At 40.3% G+C, this 10,485-nt stretch overlaps 1 protein-coding gene across 1 annotated transcript in view; it reads left to right on the top strand.

Annotated features, from left to right (window-relative positions):
- Positions 1 to 59: 59 nt before the first annotated feature.
- Positions 60 to 10,485, top strand: part of FAM65C (family with sequence similarity 65 member C) — a 72,850-nt gene continuing 62,424 nt past the window's right edge. Inside the window, exon 1 of the mRNA XM_019548117.1 lies at positions 60 to 125. The gene's annotated coding sequence lies outside the window, so the exon portion shown is untranslated. The remainder of the gene's footprint in view (positions 126 to 10,485) is intronic.

Here is a 10,485-nt window from a genome sequence, read left to right as displayed (position 1 = left end):
GGTTCGGCGCACCTGCGGCGGGCGCGCATGCGCACCCGCTGCCCGGCGGAGGAGGGGGCGGGGGGGCGCGGCTCGGCGCACCTGCACCTGCTGGGCCACGTTCCAACATGGCCGGCGCATGCGCGGTGGGTGCTGCAGAGGCGGGAACATAGTGTGGGGTTGTATGGGCCCAATGCACCCCGGTCCCTGGGGTGAAGGGGGATGCAGGGAGGGCAAGGGTATGTGACAAGGGGCTGTGGCTAAGCAATTAGGAGCCAGGACAGGCTTCCCCACCAGCCAAGCTGGGCAGGGTGGGGAGCCTGGCCTTGTCATGCCCCTATGTTATGGTGGCCATCACAGAAGACATTCCAGTTTTCTGCTACTCTGTTGATACGAAACCCGATGCCTTTATCCCCTCTATTTTTCATTATAGAGGACATAAAGACGTCTGGTTTTGTATTGACAGGGCAACCGGACTCTCCTCTATGATGGCCACCCTATCCTACATGCACCAGGCAGGGTTCTTTGAGTAGATGTGTTATTTATAGATTGTAACAGGCTGGAAGAGACCTTGCAGATCATTGGGTCCAGCCCCTGCCCCCTACTCTAGGCAGAAAGACAACTGGGGTGAAGTGACCCCAGCATGGTGACTATCTAATATCTTTTATTAGACCAACGGAGTAGTTGGCAAGAACACCTACATGCACCTGCCTCCCACAGGCCAACCCGCTTTTCCCAGGCACCTGCGGGAGCAAAGGGGGAGACAGCCCACCCCACCTGCCAGGCATCTCATGGACCGGCGAGCTGCAAATGCCTGTGCACAGGGCTGCACCTGTTCAGTTCAACTCAAATGCCATTTGAGCATTGATCTGAGCAGTAGCCATGTCAGTCTGAGCACAAAAGGTAGGTGAAGTCTTTGGGTAGAGGTGATATCTTTTATTAGACCAACTAAATAGCTGCAAAAATGTTTTTTGCAAGCTTCTGGGCAACTATTTAGTTGGTCTAATAGAAGATATCACTTCTACCCAAAGACTTTGCCTGCCATCTGAGCATTGAGACCCCAATTGGGACAGTGCTTCTGCTGTCAGGCTTTTAAAATTCATTCTAGTTGTAGAGGTTTTACTGTTTCTAACTAAATGTCTCAGTTTTAGTACATGGACTGTCACTGGGTTTGGCAATATTTATTGCCCTGCGTGAACTTTCAAAGCATACTCATTGTGTATTGGTTGAACACAGATATACATGGCTAGTATACTCTTAAAATTTGTCTTTGCCACTAGAATCATCTAACAAATCCCCCTAGTGGAGATACTGTATAGCATAGAGCTTTTTAAAAAATTTATTAACTAAGCTATACAAAAGGTTTTTTTTCCCTTTAGAAAAGGAGGGAAAAAAGGTTACACCTATATTTAGTATAGTTCTACAAGTGAAATGTAGACCAGATTTTAAATTTAAACATCTATTTTGCATGGCATCATATCAACTTCCAAATCTATGTGCCACAGTCTGATGTTATTGCTTAACGGGCGGACTCCATCTGCCCTGTCTGGGCATTTTTAAAGATTGCAGCTTTCAAATAAGTGCTGTGCCATTTGTTGGACACCACATTCACGCAGGGGGCACCCAGAATGCTTATCTTGTAAAGTGTTGTTTTGAACTCCCTGTATCCAGATCAGGCTGTTCACCTTACCCCACAATTCTCTGTCAAGGTCATGCTCAATGCGGGACGTGCTTAGTGTTGGTATGAACTGCTGTAGGGATAGGTATGATCTTTCTCAGTGGTCGTCCCATTCCGTTACTGCCTATAGGTTAGGTTCAGCATCCCCAGTCTCTTCAGGGAGCTTATGGGCTTCATGTGTAAATGATTTAAGCATAAACTAAGCTAAATCCAATAGAAGAGTATCCACACACAGAATTATGCCATTTTAACAAAATCAGTTTAAAATCACATTTTAAGGTAAACTAGCATGCAGTGTGTAGAGCAGGTCAAAGGCCAACTGTGATACAGGCAGAGAAATTGTACTTCTCACCCAAACAAGACAAGACCTGATTAGTGCAGAGGCTATAGTTCAGTGTTACAATGTTTTGTCATAGATCAATAGATGCCTAGTTCAAGTCTATACATCCCTTCTTCTATTTAATAAAGAAAATGCTAAAGTGACGTATTTGATATTATCCATACGTAACACTGGATTCTCCTGTAACATGGACATACTTGGAAATCAGTGGAATTATAGCCATGTAAGCAAAGATGAACTAATTAATTTGTCATTTCACAGTCACCAAAACTGAGAGAAATAAGTGGCTTCTCTCTGTCTCTATCCAGTTCTGCTCTTGTTTATAAGTGACCCGCTTTGCTGTCCTGGGCACTTGGAAGAAGCAGAGGACAGTGGAGGAGACAAATGAGGTGCACAGCTTTTTCAAGGGTTAGCATTGCAATTGACTTACCTTTATTCTGAGGTGAAAACCCCTCCAGGAAGTTCTGTGCACTTAAAGCTGTAAAGAAGCTGATGTTATCATTACAGATTTATTAGGTTTCCTCTAAGAACGTGTCTCACATTCCTAGAGTTGTTGAAGTGCCACACAACTGGGTGTGGCCTCCTGCTTGCGAAAGTCAGAGCAAATTCATCTCGAGTCACTGGAACCAACCTAATAAAAAGTATTAATCACAGCTATCTTGCATTACAGTGAGCTGATATTGCGTAAGAAAGGAATGTGATGAACAATTTGGTTTCAGATAAAGGTAAGTGGAGGGGAAGCTGCCTGTGCCAGGCATAGTGCAGAACTACAGGGCTATTTTAGTTCCAAGTTCGATAAACATGTGATTAAGAGTTAAGCTATTCACTGCCTGTCAAAGAAAATAATGTTCCATGTCCACCAGCCTGTTTCGAACCCAAAGGGGAGCTGGGTATTTTTGTTTAAGGTTTCTTAGTTTTTTTTGTGATAATTGACAGCCTCCCACCCTCATTGCACCATTAAGAGCAGAACCCCCACACAGCTTGTATTCCCTATGACAAGTCTTTTTTCCATCTGATGCATTCCTGTTTTTTTAAATGGAGTGGTATTCCATCTATCTTGCCCAGTACCCGAAAGGTTTCCCCAGGGGATACAATTTAGACTGAAGGAGAAATCAGATGGTTTGCATTAATATTTAATTCATTCTTATTTTTAAATTTGGCTCAAACTACCAGGACTACTGTTTGGAAAGTATGCAAAAGGATCCGTAACTCCACAGTTGTTTGGACACTTCCAAAAGAAGGGAGAAGCCTGGATTCTGCTCCCTGCTCTTAACAATGTCTTCTATCTAGTAGTGCTTTCATGCAAAATACATGAGTAGGCCCTGAAACAAGGATGAGAACCCAGATGTCCCACCCTGCCTTTTGCCCCTCATTCAAGACAGTGCCTTTGTCACTGAGCTAGGGAGTCATGCTAGCTTTTACTCATTCTCTCTGGCTGGGAATCTTGCAATTCTTATAGCTTTGTCAGGAGTCATGCAGATTTCCCTTTCTCAGATCATTTTATAAACCAGTAGTATAGAGAACTCTTCTGGGAGGAAGAGATATAGGGTTCTGACCCCCCCTCAAGCTGAGGAGGGCCTAGAACCGAGGTCTTCCATTTCCAGAGTAAGCACTCTAGCTACTTGGCTGTTATATAAGTGGTGGGTGCTAGCACCACCACTGTTGATTTTGAATGGAAATGGCTGTGGATGGTAAATCTATGCATGGATTAGGTAGATCTTGGATTGACCATGTCCATTAATGGAAGTTCTGTCCACTTTTGGTAGTAAGTGAAGAAAAATATCAGAGACGGTTTAATGGAAAAGAGAAATATGGTTGTAAGAATGTGGTAACAGATTGTCATGCTTTCTTTCCATGAGAAAGGATCTGAAGTTTGCAAAACTTTACAACATTTAACACTCATAACAAGAATCAGTACTTTAGCCTCCTTCATACTGGTGCTTCCTTTTCATAAACATGCAGTCATTTTCCGATCTAAAAAGGAAAAAGTAAAGAAAACAATTGATGAAACAGGTTTCAATTGAAATGTCCAGTTAGTTGAAAACATAATTCTTTACGGAAATGCATCGGTTTCAATGAACTGCCAATGAAACCTGGCTTGGTGGGCCACAGATAAGTTCACGCTGCCAGGATCCATGCCTCAAGCATATCCCTCTTGTATAGACTTAACTTGGGGAGCCAGGACCCTGGAACTGCAGGCATCTATGGCTCAGAGGCAGCTCTGCCATGCAGACTGACTTGACAATGAGAATGTGTGGCTTCCAAGAAGATAGCCATGTGGACTACCTTGAAGGTGGGGACTGCAGACCTTCCAAGCTCCCTATTATGGAAATGGGAGCTTTAGCAGCCACGAAAATCTTGGAGGATCCAACTCTAGCTTGTGATCTCATGATCCAGGCTCCTTCCTGTCTCTTGGAACTTGGAAGCTCTGAGATGAACCTTTGCCCAGGATTTCATAGCTCAGTCTAGGGCCTGGGAGTTTAGGTTATTGGGCTCGTTTTTGTTTTTAAAAAATTAAAATGAAACGTTTCAGTTATTTCAAAGGATGTTTTCCCCTTTTGCAGACAGTTTCAGGATTTCTGCTTGTCACGTTTAAATGGAATTCTAACTGTCTTCTAGCTCTAACAACAGGGCTGAAGGAACAGATGTGTTGCAGGTGTGTACGTGAGTATTTGTCTTGGTTTAGCAGGGGCTTCTGTTGGCTTGAAAATAGGAGTTTGCATTATAAACTTGTGCTTGTTTTGAAGATGCTTTAATTATGAAGCAGAAATGGGGCAACGGTGCACACTTACTGATTGGTACGATGGTGCGTTGCAACTAAAGTAATCCAGTGTAGCTATTTAAAATGCACCTCACATTAACTTGGGATTTCCCCATTGCCACGTAACAACCTGGATTTTTTTTTAAGCCAAATAATTAAATGCCGCAGTCATGCTAATTGCAGCTCACTTCTCACACCTCTCTTTACAGCTGAATGATTTACAGCTTTTTTGTTCTCAGTTGGCTTGAGGCAAACAGCACTGGGGTTGGGTCTGTAGAAGAACTCTTAACCCTTTTGAAATTCAGAGTACCTTACAAATGTACATTAATGCTCCCAGGTGGGTGAATACTATTTACCTGATTTTACACCCTGAGAAATGGGAACCAAGAAGAAGAATTTTCTCTGAAAATTTCCCACTGATGCAGATCCAGTAGTAGGCATGCTAGCAGAGACTGACTGGTCAGTTCTCCGAACTTCGGCCTGGCCTCCTTTTCAAACATAATTTACTGTAAAACCTCCATTTAGATATTTAATTATTTGGGGAACGTTGTTTTTATGCCTGTCTGGAAAGCACCTTGCAAACTATTACCACAATATGTAAAATAATAATAACCACGAGAAGTGGATATGTTGCCTATTCTAAAGTAAAGATCAGTATTAATCCAAAGGAAAGTATGCTATCTACTAAATAACCAACATTTTTTTAACAATAAGGCCTTGTCTACACAGGGTATTATATCAGAGTAACTGTAGTTAGCTCATTTTAAGGTGCCTTGTGCTCCAGGCACAACCAAATTATTTGATTTCATAAGTTGCTATAAATAATTCTCCTAAGAACAAACATCACAGTGAGTTTGTTTGCTTTAAAGTTTGTGTGAATCCATTTCTAACTACTCTACTTTTAAGAGTCCTCCAGCAGCTATCCCACACTGCATTGCTGCACATCTGGATCTGTCTGTGTGCTGTTCACTGCCTTGTTTTCTTGATCAAATACCACTTTTTTCATGTTGGGAGGTACCTGGCGTGCACCGTTTTGACACCCATTACTTCTGAGATATAATTAGTAGTTATAATGGGTAGTTATAATTATAATTAGTATACCCAGTATAGCAGCCACATGCTCTGCTGCAGGCTTTCACGTGTATCTTTACTAGAAGTCCTTGTTTTGACTGCCTGCTTTGGGAAGCTGCATGTTGAGTTCTTTCTGAACACCATCACAGCCAATGGTGGTGAAAGGTCACTCCTAGGCCTGTTTCTGGTATCGAGTCTAAGTAAAGGACATATAGTGGAAAGACAAGGAATTCAAACAGGACTTCTTATAATGTTCACGCTATCTGCCTACCTGAGAGAAACTGGATCCATTTTTGCAGGTGATGCTACCACCAAAGTCTGACTGGGTTTAATAGTTTTCCACAGAGCAACCTAGAAACACAGCAACTTCCCAAGATTGCAGTTGCAAATCACTGCAGGGTTATCACTCAAAAAGTCAAATTACGTCACCTTGACACCTTGACATGTGATGGGGTTTTGGGAGATACAGAAATTATATATAGATTCAAGGTTCCAGTATTCAGTTCAGAAGGAAGTACGGTATTATGACTTATCATGTCAATGATCAGCAAATAATAGAGGTTTCATACATTTCCACTGACATTTTATGGCTCCTAGGAAACATTAATATATTTATTGAGAAAAATAATAGCGTCATTACATTTCCATGAAATTGAAGAACCAAGGAATTTCAAATGCCTTTGGTGAAGGATTATATTTTGGGGGCTTCTCAAGTTAACCTTAAAAGGATGCTGCCAGGGTTTTTTTTCACATTAGCATGAAAAAGACATTTTCATAGTTGATAGACCCACAGTTTAACCTTCCTTAAAACCACAGCTGATGGCAGATAAATCCGCCTGCCCCCAGAACAAAAGTTACAGCACCGTTAATGTCTGACACACCAACAAACTCAGGGTGTATACTGGCAACTACAGGTGTATGCAAGCCAAAACAAGGCTAGAAGAATCTGTTTTTCAGACAGCTAGTAAGGAAATACTACAAAAAGAAAATCACAATAAAAAGTTAATAAACATTCAGAATTAGAATAGATTTGTAGGCAAAGCTCCCAGCCCTTTATTAAATCACCTAATAACCAAATAAAAATGTCCTGAGTGGGCAAAGGAGCCCAAGTCTCATGTTAAACATCAGCTAGACCCAAATGGTGGGGATGCTGTGCTCAGCATTGCTACCAGTATATATAAGTGACTTACCCAGCAAAGTACTGGGTACGGTTAACCAAATCATGGTACTTTGGCTCCGAAGTCACACAGGAATTTTTGAGAAAAGAACTATAGCACCATTGTTGCTGCAGAACAAAATTATTATGAAAAAAGAGTATATATTAATGAGAAATACGTGTATTCTCAGGCCAAAAAGGTTCAATTTGACAGGTCAAATTTTGCTCTGTTCCACTGAGAGCAAATTCTGCTGAGGTGAAGAATGAAATAGTAAAAAATAAGGGCAGGATATGCACAGAAGGCTTAAAGAGGGAATGTGATACGTCATATCAACCATAGATCTGAGATTTTAACATCTTATTGTAAACACAAAGCAAAATCCCGTTGCATATAGGCCATATGCTTTTAAAACTACCTTTAAATTAATGCAAAAAGAAGTCTGCCTCTAGATCAAGTTTGGCAGGCTTCTTCAACATTACCTAAACATTGTCCCTCCCAGCCTTCAATACTATATTACATTGAATTGTACTGGGAATTCAAAACGAGTATCCAGCAGAGGGCACTATGAATGTTATTTGTGCCTCTGGGATTTTAAAATAGATTTACTAGGATGAAATCATACAAGTAATACATTCAGGATGAATGTTAAACATATTTGGATTATGTGGGTAATTATTATGACTGCTATTAAATATCATTTTTACTTAGTAATGATAACATTTGCCTGTATAAACATTATTTCATAATACAATAGTTTCATAATTGAGCTTGTTTAATCCTTAATCACCTTGATATTTAAATCACAAGAGAGAAAAGGTAATAATTTATAAAAATACATCAAATTATTTATTGTATTTTTATGGCTCAGATCTGTGAAAGTTTTATTTTTCAATTTATTTTATAAGTACATGCTAGCAGGTCATATCCACTTTGAAACAACCAGGTTAAATGAGAAATATACTGATGTAATACAACTCTTGCTCTTTAATAATTTCTTTAAAGTCACCCTAGAACCTTTTTTTTAAAAAATTATATCGTAAAAGAAAAAAAAAGGCAATCCAGTTTTTCCCTGCGGGTCACTTTTTAGATGCTCTGAATCTATGAGAGTTCAGTCAGGGTCCCAACTTGTTTGGGCTTTTAAAAGATATCTTCTATTTCTCTCTGTTTTAATTAATCCTTTCTATGCAGTCTCACTCCAAGTGATGTCACTAGCATCCAAAGGCTCCAATTCAGGAAGGTACTTACATAAGCAGGACTACTCCTATGCTTTAAGTTCTGGATGTGCTTAGCTTCCTTCCTGGATCTGAGTCAGACTTGAAGTTTGTGAGGCAGTTTAATGAGTATAACAATATAGGACTCTTAGCTTGAAATAAGTGGGTTCACACAAGAAGTCTACACTTACGTAGCTAAATTTGTTTAGAAAACACTCTAGTTCACTTAAATCTGTGCACAAACTTTATGCAGACCAGCAGCTAGAAAAGTCTGCTTAAAATAATTGCCTGCATCCAGGTGAATTTTCATGTCACTGGTAGGGCTGGAAAGGTACCAGGGATGTGTTATTCTTGCCATCCCACATATTTTTTCCTGAAAGAGAGCTCTGTATATCCCTTCATATTCCTTGACTGAGATTGAGTGGCTTAGTTTATTAATATTTGTGAAGTCCTTTGAGATCCTTGGAAGAAAGATACCAACATTTAGTCTGCGTCCCATTAGCAAGCACTTCATGAGATATGTCAGGACATAAATACTTTCCTTTTTTCAACATAAATATCATAATAATCCCAAATATGGAGTGTTTGCTGCTTTTTATATACATAGAAAAACTAAACATATGTAGCTTTTTAAAATGGATTCCAAAAGAATGTAAAATCAGCCAGCAACAATAAATTGTAGGCTTATGTCCATTGTTATAAAGAGTATGTAAATTGTTATATTATAGAATTTACTTTGAACCCAACTACCTAATTAGCTGCTCTAAACATCAGTGTTCAATTTGGAAAATCTGAAGCCAAGCAGTTTATTAGAAGCTCATGGAAAAAGCAAAATGTGAACAAAACCTTAGAACAAATAATCCAGAATGCAGTTAAAATAATGAATACCAACAACCAGTCACACAAACATATGAGAGGAAGACACAGCAAATAAAGAGGATGAAATACATTAAATTTAAAAAGAACATGTAGGTCCAGATCTTTTGCTGGATACATTTGCTTTGAAATCAGTGGAGCTGGGACCATTTTATTAGCTGAGGGTTTCATCCATGAAGTTGAATGCGTGTAAGTCTCACGTTTAGAGGAAATGATAATCACCCAACAGAGATTGTTAGGTCAGCAAACAATGACTGCATAGGGCTTGTGAAGAGATTTAGTTATGTACAGGATTTCTGTAAAGGGCAGGTTCTGCTCTTGTTTGCAGTTCCCAGTGCATGCACATCTCAGGGCAGCATATGTGCCAGTTTCAGGCATGCATTTGAAGGGAGGGTTTGGCATGAAGGATAGCTATTTGTGTTGCATTATTTTGAGATGGGTGTGATTGATCATACAACCTAACACACTGCAGTAATCAAAAGGGCAATTATTAACAGCATATACTTTTTACTAACCTGAGCACTGGTGTCTGTAATTCTCTTGCTGGAAATGCTAAGGTCTTTGATAACCTTTCTCATAATGTCTGTGCATTGTCTTTTGCATTGTATTCAAGATCCCTATCCCTGTTCTTAGATGATATTCAAGATCCTTGCCCCCAGCTTCTAGATTTGGTACCATCTCCACTCCCTGTTTCAGTGCTTCTAGCTCCCTACTTGTCATACACTCATAGTTATTGAGCACTTTTTGTCACATGGGACTTCCTACTTACCTGCTTCAGCCTACCCCCACTCTCATTTCCACAGCTTCCATGGCTGCTTGTGGTGGAAATGACTCATACTATGTAAGAAGCACCAACCCTCTTATTCAGTTTCTTAATTTAAGTACCCACTCCTCTGCTCAGAGCACTGTTTGCGTGAATCTGCTCTGCAGTAGAGCTTGTAAGAAAATAAATAGCCCTGTCCACAAGGATGTTGTTATGAAGGTCACCATGTAGTTTGAAATTTTTTATGTCTTAGATTGTAAGCTCCTATGGGCAAGAAGGAACAGTCTTCTTTTATTTTCAAAGAGGGTGAATATTTTGGAAGGGCCAAACAAGCACTAATAACATACCATAGTACAAGTAATGATAAAGAGAAGTCAAAACCTAAGGAAGTGCTAAGCACCCACAGTTCCCATAGAAGTCACTTTACCTGTGACCCAGAATCCTGTGGCGTCAGTGGAAGCCGCGTTACCTGGCTTCATTGTCAAAAGGATGCTGGTGGTCAAGGTGAATGTGGAATAGGGACTTCAAAGCCTGGGCCTAAGTTTTGAGTTGACCTTCAAAAAGGAAGAAATGGGTTTGGATTTTCATATTTGGGAGGCCTGAAAAGGATTTCTTAAAACAAGAGGGTGTGTGTGTGTGTGTGTGTGTG

Source organism: Crocodylus porosus, unplaced genomic scaffold, assembly GCF_001723895.1.
Source record: "Crocodylus porosus isolate Cpor-Errol unplaced genomic scaffold, CroPor_comp1, whole genome shotgun sequence".
Lineage (NCBI taxonomy): Eukaryota > Metazoa > Chordata > Crocodylia > Crocodylidae > Crocodylus > Crocodylus porosus.
Note: the sequence above shows the minus strand (reverse complement) of the source record. Positions and strands in the feature narration are given on the sequence as shown.